The sequence below is a fragment of the Gallus gallus genome, chromosome 4 (genome assembly GCF_016699485.2).
Source record: "Gallus gallus isolate bGalGal1 chromosome 4, bGalGal1.mat.broiler.GRCg7b, whole genome shotgun sequence".
NCBI lineage: Eukaryota > Metazoa > Chordata > Aves > Galliformes > Phasianidae > Gallus > Gallus gallus.
In genome coordinates this window covers 26,009,162-26,017,284 of record NC_052535.1, presented here as the reverse complement: position 1 = coordinate 26,017,284, position 8,123 = coordinate 26,009,162, and the positions used below count along the sequence as shown (strand labels likewise).

General features: G+C 40.9%; 1 long non-coding RNA gene across 1 annotated transcript in view; it reads right to left on the bottom strand.

Annotated features, from left to right (window-relative positions):
- Positions 1 to 681: 681 nt before the first annotated feature.
- Positions 682 to 8,123, bottom strand: part of LOC112532358 — a 47,724-nt gene continuing 40,282 nt past the window's right edge. Inside the window, exons 5-6 of the long non-coding RNA XR_005859504.2 lie at positions 4,315 to 4,391; positions 682 to 1,272 (exon numbers count right to left, since the gene is read on the bottom strand). This is a non-coding gene — a long non-coding RNA (uncharacterized LOC112532358). The remainder of the gene's footprint in view (positions 1,273 to 4,314; positions 4,392 to 8,123) is intronic.

Below are 8,123 nucleotides of genomic sequence, written 5' to 3'. Positions count from 1 at the left end.
GGAAGTAATTGTCCCCCTGTACTTAGCACTGGTGAGGCCGCACCTTGAGTACTGTGTCCAGTTTTGGGGCCCTCCTTGTAAGAATGACATCGAGGCCCTGGAGCGTGTCCAGAGAAGGGCAACAAGGCTGGTGAGGGTTCTGGAGCACAGGCGTTATGAGGAGCAGCTGAAGGAGCTGGGATTGTTCAGTCTGGAGAGGAGGCTCAGGGGAGACCTTATTGCTCTCTATAACTACCTGAAGGGAGGTTGTAGTGAACTGGGGGTCGGCCTCATCTCTCGTGTGACTAGTGATAGGACTAGAGGGAAGGCTTCAAGCTGTGCCAGGGAAGGTTCAGGCTGGACGTTAGAAAATACTACTTCTCTGAGAGGGTGGTCAGGCACTGGAATGAGCTGCCTAGAGAAGTGGTAGAGTCACCGACCCTGGAGGTGTTCAAGGAATGTTTGGACGTTGTGTTGAGGGACATGGTTTAGTGAGAACCATTGGTGATGGGTGGATGTTTGGACTGGGTGGATGTTTGGACTGGGAAAAGACTATGGGTCTTTTCCAACCTTAGTGATTCTGTGATTCTGTGATCTACCCAAGCCTCTGTATAGATTCATAAAACTAGAGGAATAGGTATAAAACCATAACAAAGCAGATAAAACTTCATTTATAGGTCTGATACAGGATTTTTCCAAGACTACAATAATTGTATTTGTAATCTCAAGATGTCTTCCTTAGTCTGATTTAGGCAGGAGCTCTGCACAAAAGACATTTGCTCTGTCTTTGTTCAAAGGAAGAATTTAGAAGTTATACCCAATTTTCTGCATAATATGTGTACAAGAACCTAGGGAAGATTTTTAAATTTGAAATGCAAGTGAGAGGACAGCAGCAGTGTGTGTGAGTACAGGGGTGATGGGCACCTTGAGGGTGGGCCAGCTTCACTCCAGATTTCTGTAATTACCTGAAAGTGATCAGCATTAGAGGTACTGCTGCTACCTACAACACCTGGGAATTGCAGTTGTAATTGTGGCTTATGAAAATTAGGAAGGCCATTGCTTTTGATTGTGCTCTTCCCACCAGATCTGGGAATCTTTGATGTAGATCAAACTCTATCTCTGTTTTAACTTCAGATTTTAGGCGGTAACTAATAAATAGCTGCCTTAGTGGAGGACTTTCATTACCTCAAAAGGCCTGGTCAGAAGGCATCTGGCAGACAAAAATCGTGGAAGAGATGATCTCCCACCAACTGTTATGCAGGGACAGAAAGAGGAAAACAGATATTCCACATTCTGGAACAGAGGAAATAAGGAAAGAGAGATGAGAGAGCCTGTAGCATATGCTTTCTTAGCACAGGAATCTCTCTTTAATTGTGAAAGCATCTGCAGAAAAAAAAAAAAAAAAAAAAAAAAAAAAAGTTGTTTTTTTTTTAACAAAAAAAGAGCCAGGGAGAAGCATGCTGGCATGCTGTCATTTTGCACAGATATTTATATCTTACGTTTAAGTTGTAGTTGTGAACAAGTTTCCAGACCTTCTGAAAGACCATTCCCTGTTTTCTTGGAACTGCCATATGCCAAAATGATGCACAGAAGGAAAGGAAGCTTATAGACAACATGGAGATGGACATTTTACAGGGTCTGATACTGATAAGACTAAGGGGGAATGATTTCAGACAAAGAAGGTAAGTTTTTTCACTGTGAGTGTTGTGAGGCACAGGCTGTCCAGAGAAGCTGGGGATGACCCATCCCTGGAGGTGTTCAAAGCCAGGTTGGATGAGGCCCTGGGCAGCCTGATCTGGTGGGTAGCAACCCTGTCCATGGTAGGGTGTTGGAACTGGCTGGGCTTTAAGGTCCCTTTCAACCCAAACTATTCTGTGATTCTATGAAATTATGTGTTCACAGCATTTTACTCAATTTTCAGGAAAGAGTGAAATTGTGTTATTTACTCTTTGGCGGGCATAGATTTTCAAACATTACGGATAAAGCTATGGTTGTAGCAGAATATATACAGTTTTATTAATTTGTACATAATTTGCATGCTTTTACTCTTCAAGAAATTATAAAAATTTTACTTCTCAATCTTGAAAATATATATTTGTCCTGTTTTTTAATATCAAGAGTTCTTGCAAAAAAAAGAAATCCCAAGTTTTTATCAGCTATAAAAGACAAGTGATCTCATAAAAACTGAATAAAATATGAATTATTTTACAGCATTATCAAAGTGTCTGAATTACCCAACTGCCTCATGACTTTGAGCACAATTAAATTCACTAATAGGAAAGCAGTTGAATAATATCACGCTTCAGATCACTAGTTGAATAACACTATCATAGTCAGGCTAATACATAGTGACAGCTCCTGCCTAGAATATATTACTTAAGATCTGAAAGTTTTGATTGTAAAAATGTCTTTTCCAGATCTTCCAAACAAATAAGATAATAATATAATAAGAGAACGAGTAAAGGTCTAAAAGTTAATATTTCAGAACAAGTGAAAATATTTCTCAGTTAATTTAAACATTTGTCTCTATGTATCTTTGACATTTGGAGCCAGAGGAAGGGATGTTAAGAAGTAATTGCATTTGCTGCCTTCCAGATATCTTTTATTGGTTCTCACGTGGCTTTGAATTCAAGAAATGGCTCTGAATTTTTGTATGCATGGGGAAAATACTTCTTTTGACATTTTGTTCACTAGTAGCATTTTTATGTTTATGTACGTACAATTAAATTATTTGAAAAGTAAAATCTTTCAATACATATATTAATGAAAAAAAGGACAGCAAGGCAGTTGTTTTATTTTTTCGTCAAAAAGATAAAACAGGCTAGCACATCTTTCCTTCTTATGGTCTAACTCAGTCAGCTTATTTGATGTAAAACTATTTCCTCATCTGTGATGATGCTGAACAGAAGACCACGACACAGTGCAGTCAGTGACCAGTGAGCAGCTACCATGACTTGCAGGTCTTTGTAGAGCTGTGCTGTATGCATCCCTGGGCTGTGGGGCACCCACAGCCAGGAGCTATGAGAGAGGAGCCTGCGGGCAGCTCCCTCACCTCTGCCTGGCTCACATGATCTTTGTCATCTGGGGGCAGAAATAATGAATACAATTGTTTATTATTATTATTTTATTTTATTTTTATTTTTTTGTAAGAAAATACTATAACAGCAGGAATGACTAAAATGCAACTGCCTTTCCATGAATGGTATCCACGTTTGGAGTAATCAGAGGCATGTTTGGTGCTGCATATCTTAGGGTTCCCAGTCTGTAAAGAGACTTATCTAACCTTTCTTTTCTTTTCCTTTCTTCATAGTATTAACTCTAAGAAATAGCATTTGAAATGATACTGTACTGAGTATGAGTGCCTATGTTACTGAAATCAGAATGGACCAGCAACTGTTGATGCTGGTTGGTTGATTGTCTGGCTAGAACTAACTCTCAGTGTATTAATTGAAGTAGAATCTTTCATTTGCTAAATAGGTGCAATGCGGAGTTTATAATTTTTCATTTTAAAAGATTAATTAATGATTTCTAAATTTTTCATATATCCTCCATAGCAAGGGGATTGGAACTATACAATACTATGATTTAATGATTCTGTGATCCATAGCTGCAGATGTTATTAGCTGCTTACCCCACTTTTTGTTATCAGTTTTATATACTAAAGTTTCATTTCAAACATGTATTAGAATTCTTTCATTTCTCTATAAAACAAACCCAGAAATCTGTTACAGAAAATGAAAATTAATTTATGTTTTGTTAAATTTCAAAAGAAAAAACAGACAAAGTATGAAAATGTCAGCAGGAAAAAAATTACTGAATCTAATAATCAGTAATTGAATTCTGTTAACATGAATGACTCATAAATAAAAGAAATGTGACCAATATCACATCTTCTGTTAAAAATGTGGCTTGAACAATATTTAGGATTCTAGATACAAACTGTTCCTCCCATTAAGCCTTGTTTAAGCTTTTTTAAAATATACAGATACAGCTTGACTTGGGACCTACACATCTTCCTGTCTGTCTGATAAACCAGGTGGAGAAAAGTCTGCTATGCCCAGACAAAGCAAGTTGACAGCTGTGAGTTGAACATATGCCGTGAATGGGTGCTCCAGCTTACTGCCATGAGGGTCTTTGTACCTTTAGGAAATGAATAAAGGAGAGACTCGTCCAAATGGATTTGGACTCTGCCAGAAGAAAAACTACCATGACTGTGGTGTAGGATATAGATTAGAAGAAAGAAGAGGAAATTGCATCAGATGGCTGGCTCAAGCCATATAAGCAGAACTAATTTATTTTTTTCCCACAAAAGATAGAACAGTTTTACATACTCACCCATAAAGTCGAAATCTTGCAGCAGCTTTTGGCATCTTCACTCAGCTGCCTCCTGCAAATACACCTGCAAGTAGGTCCTGAAGAGACAAATACACTGCTGTGAATACCTCTCCTGGCAAATTCATTCAATTTTGCCTGGAAAGGTGTCCACAGAGCAACTCCTGTGCTTCTTCTCACTCAGAGATCTTCTCAGCATATGGTATCTTCTGCCCTACACAAGCACAGTTGAGAGTGTTGGCAGTGAGAGGGTTACTGCTCTTTCTGCAGGTAAAATCATAGAATGGCTTGTGTTGGAAGGGACCTCAATGTCCCACCACCCATCTTCTGATGCAGCCCAGGATACCGTTGGCCTTCCAGGCTGCAAGCACACACAGATGGCTCACATTAAATCTTTCACCTACAAGGACCCCTAGGTCCATCTCAGCAGGACTACTCCCAAGGAGTTCTTCTCCCAGTCTGTATACATACTTGGGATATACTCACACTGAAGCACAAAACCTTGCACTTTGCTTTGTTGAATCTCATTAGGTTTGCATGGGCCTGCCTTTCAAGTTTATCAAGGTCCCTGTGGATGGTATCCCTTCCTTCTGCCACATCAACTGTGCCACTCAGCTTGGTGTCATCAGCAAATTTGCTGAGGATGCACTCAATTCCATCATCTGTGTCACTGATAAAGATGTTAAAGGGTACTGATCCCAAGAAAGACCCCTGGGGAACACCACTCATTACTGGCCTCCACCTGGACATAGAGCCATTGACCACAACCCTCTGGCTGCAACCTTCCAACCAATTCCTTATCTACTATATAGTTCACCCTTCAAATCTATATCTCTTCAATTTAGAGATAAGGATGTGGTGGGGAACTATGTCAAAGTCCAGGTAGATGGCATCAGTTGCCTTCCCTTTGTCCACCTATGCTGTCAATCCATCACAGATGGCAACAAAGGGCCCTGAGCTGCCTCAGCAGTCATCTTGGAGCTGCTCACCATCCTCCACTCTGCCATACCCCTGTATCTCTTCACAGGGTACCGTCCCTTGCAATTTCTTCTCTGCACACCTCCAAGTCAGATTGGAAAACAATTATATGGAAGAAAAACAAAATTAATCAAAAACAGTCAAACAGTGAGGTATCACTGGAAATCCTTGAGGCAACAGTCAGTGGGGTATAACTAGAGTTCTCTGGGTAAATGAGTCTGTGCAGTTCCTGTCCTCTGCCCATTGAGTTTCTGGAACTTGATTTGGGCTGTCTGTGTATGTTCATTTAAGTCCTGGCTTCAGGTTCTTGGACTGCACTCTCTAGCTGGGAATATGGGACAAAGAAAGCCTGAGTCCTGTCAAGAGCCAAGCATTGCAAACTAGATGCCAGCAATGAAGTTATCCAAGATGGATTGGTTCACATTGAACCTGTGTTAGGTCAGACAGGAGATGAGCCAAACAGCACTCTGCTATTCAGTATCGGTGTTGTCATTAGTATTTGCTATAAGAAGCTCTAATGACTTCAGACACATTCCTATGCTGATGATATCCCCATGACATATTCTGTACAGCAGCTTGCGGAGTTGATACTCTAGCCATGAAAAATAAATAAATAAATAGAAATAAATTTTTAAAAATTACTCTTGGTCTTTTTCCATCCTAGTGCAAATGCACAACACCTAGCACTGAGCATGTGAATATTGTTATACTGTAAAACAAAAGATGTGGATGCAATACCCGGCCACATTCTGTGCTCAAGTCAGTTTCATTATGATTGCAAAAGGCAAACAGAGATACATCAGTGCACTCTATTATAATGTCATATTCCTGACACTGCAGTAAAAGTTGATTTGGTGTTTCCATTAGAAATCTCGTTTTCAGAAGCTTATGGCTCATCCATCTCAGTATTTTCAGGATAAGATTTACCATACAGACCTCAGCCTACTTATCATTCCTCCCCTAAAAGAACGGCCAATATTGGTTATCTGCACATTTTTAAGTCCAAGAGCTCAAATGAATTGTTTTGGTCATGCTATTTCATATTTTAACCTTAATGATTATTTGTGTACTTTACGAGTATAGAAGTAATTAGAAAATGTAAGTTAAAATGACCCTGCTTCTACATATATCACATTTTTACTGTAATTGTTTTCCTGTGTTTTAACCAGAAAGTTGAAAGCCCACTTGGGAAAAACTGTAAAAAAAGTCTTTAAGATGAAACAGTCACTACAATTGCATCCATGATTTCAAAGTACTAAATAAATAACTATGTCTAAGATGCAAATACATTTTTCATCCTTCTACTGCATTCATTGTGTTGCTGGCACAGACACACAACTGATATTCCATCATTCTCTTCTGTAACAATGATAGGCTCAGATCTTTTATATGTAGGTTGCTCTGAAAGTAATACCTCGTATTTTTTTCCATGGAAACTACAACAGATACTAAGGTCATGATAACACTATTTGAGAGTACAACTTCTCAGCTACAAGACACTATTTTTCAAGATAATCACCACTGTATGGGAACTGTTGAATCATGGCCTGAACCTCTGATTGACCACCTGAGGTGAGCGCTGAGTTAGCCACAGGGGCACAGGTGAACACAATTTCACCTGAGTGACTGTAAGAGACTATTCTTTTATATCATTGACTCAAAGTTTGCTGAGGAACAAGTCCAGGCAAGTCCTGGGCAAAGGTAGAGAAATCTTTTGTCTTGAGGTGCACTGATGGACAGGTCCTGGCTAAGGATTGTGAAATCCTCTAAGGAGCATAGATGGACAAGGCCAGGGGCAACGAGAGAGAGATAAGCTGCTGCTAATGTCCGGGAAACGGTCTTTTTGTGTGGACTTATCTCGAGGAAGATGGATACCTCAGGAGGTATGCACATGACTCTTGCTCAAGCACCCAGGAATGTCACGTAGGCAGGAGAAAATGGAGGATAAAAGAGGGTCCAACAACCTCGGCGGACTAGAGGCTTATCTCTCACCACGACAGACCAGTGAAGGGTTTCTGCCATCAGATCCCTCACCACGACAGACTCGAGGTTTCTGCTTTCAGATCCTTCTCTACGGACCGTATGCTGACGGACTTCCCTGGGCCTGCTACCTGAGACCTGCTGCTTCCTCCCTGACTTACTCGGCGGCTTCTTCCTGGACCCACCCGGTACCTGCACCCTCTCGTTGCCCAAGAGCGGCCTCGCTGCTTCTGCCCTTCGGCCTCGGACCGTCGGAACGTCGTGCAACAGGACTACTGCCGGATCCTGGTGGTGACTATCCCCGCTTTATGCAATTCTTGCCTCTTTCTATCTTTTTCTATCGCTCGCCTTCCCTTCTCCATCACCCCAATCTGTAATAGTGTCCATCCTCCCCTTTCTTCATCTCCCTTATTAACATTTGTAATAAACTGGTCGGACCAACATTTGAACCGTTGTTTCTTAATCTCACGCCGGGCATACATATTTCAAAGAACCTCCTCTTCCTCCTATAAATTGGAGCGAGACAGTGACCAAAAGGGTCACTCCACCCGTCCTAGGGGTGGGAAATGGCAAATGGGGTCATTTGAGGGCTGACTCCCAAAGAGGAAGGATCTATATTTGGAGATCACTCCTCTTGGAGCCTTTCCATGAGCCCAGGATACAGGTAAACTCTTTATTTCATTATTCCTTTGTTACGTGATAATCTCACTGGTCCAATACACATATACCTGTTTGCCATACATGCTGCCATTACCTATAGCATTTTCACCAGTGATGAACAAAAGCCTGTATGCTGTGCTCATAGTAACCTGCACCAGTGGAAGTGTCCTTCTGTCTCTGCTGAAACACACAGC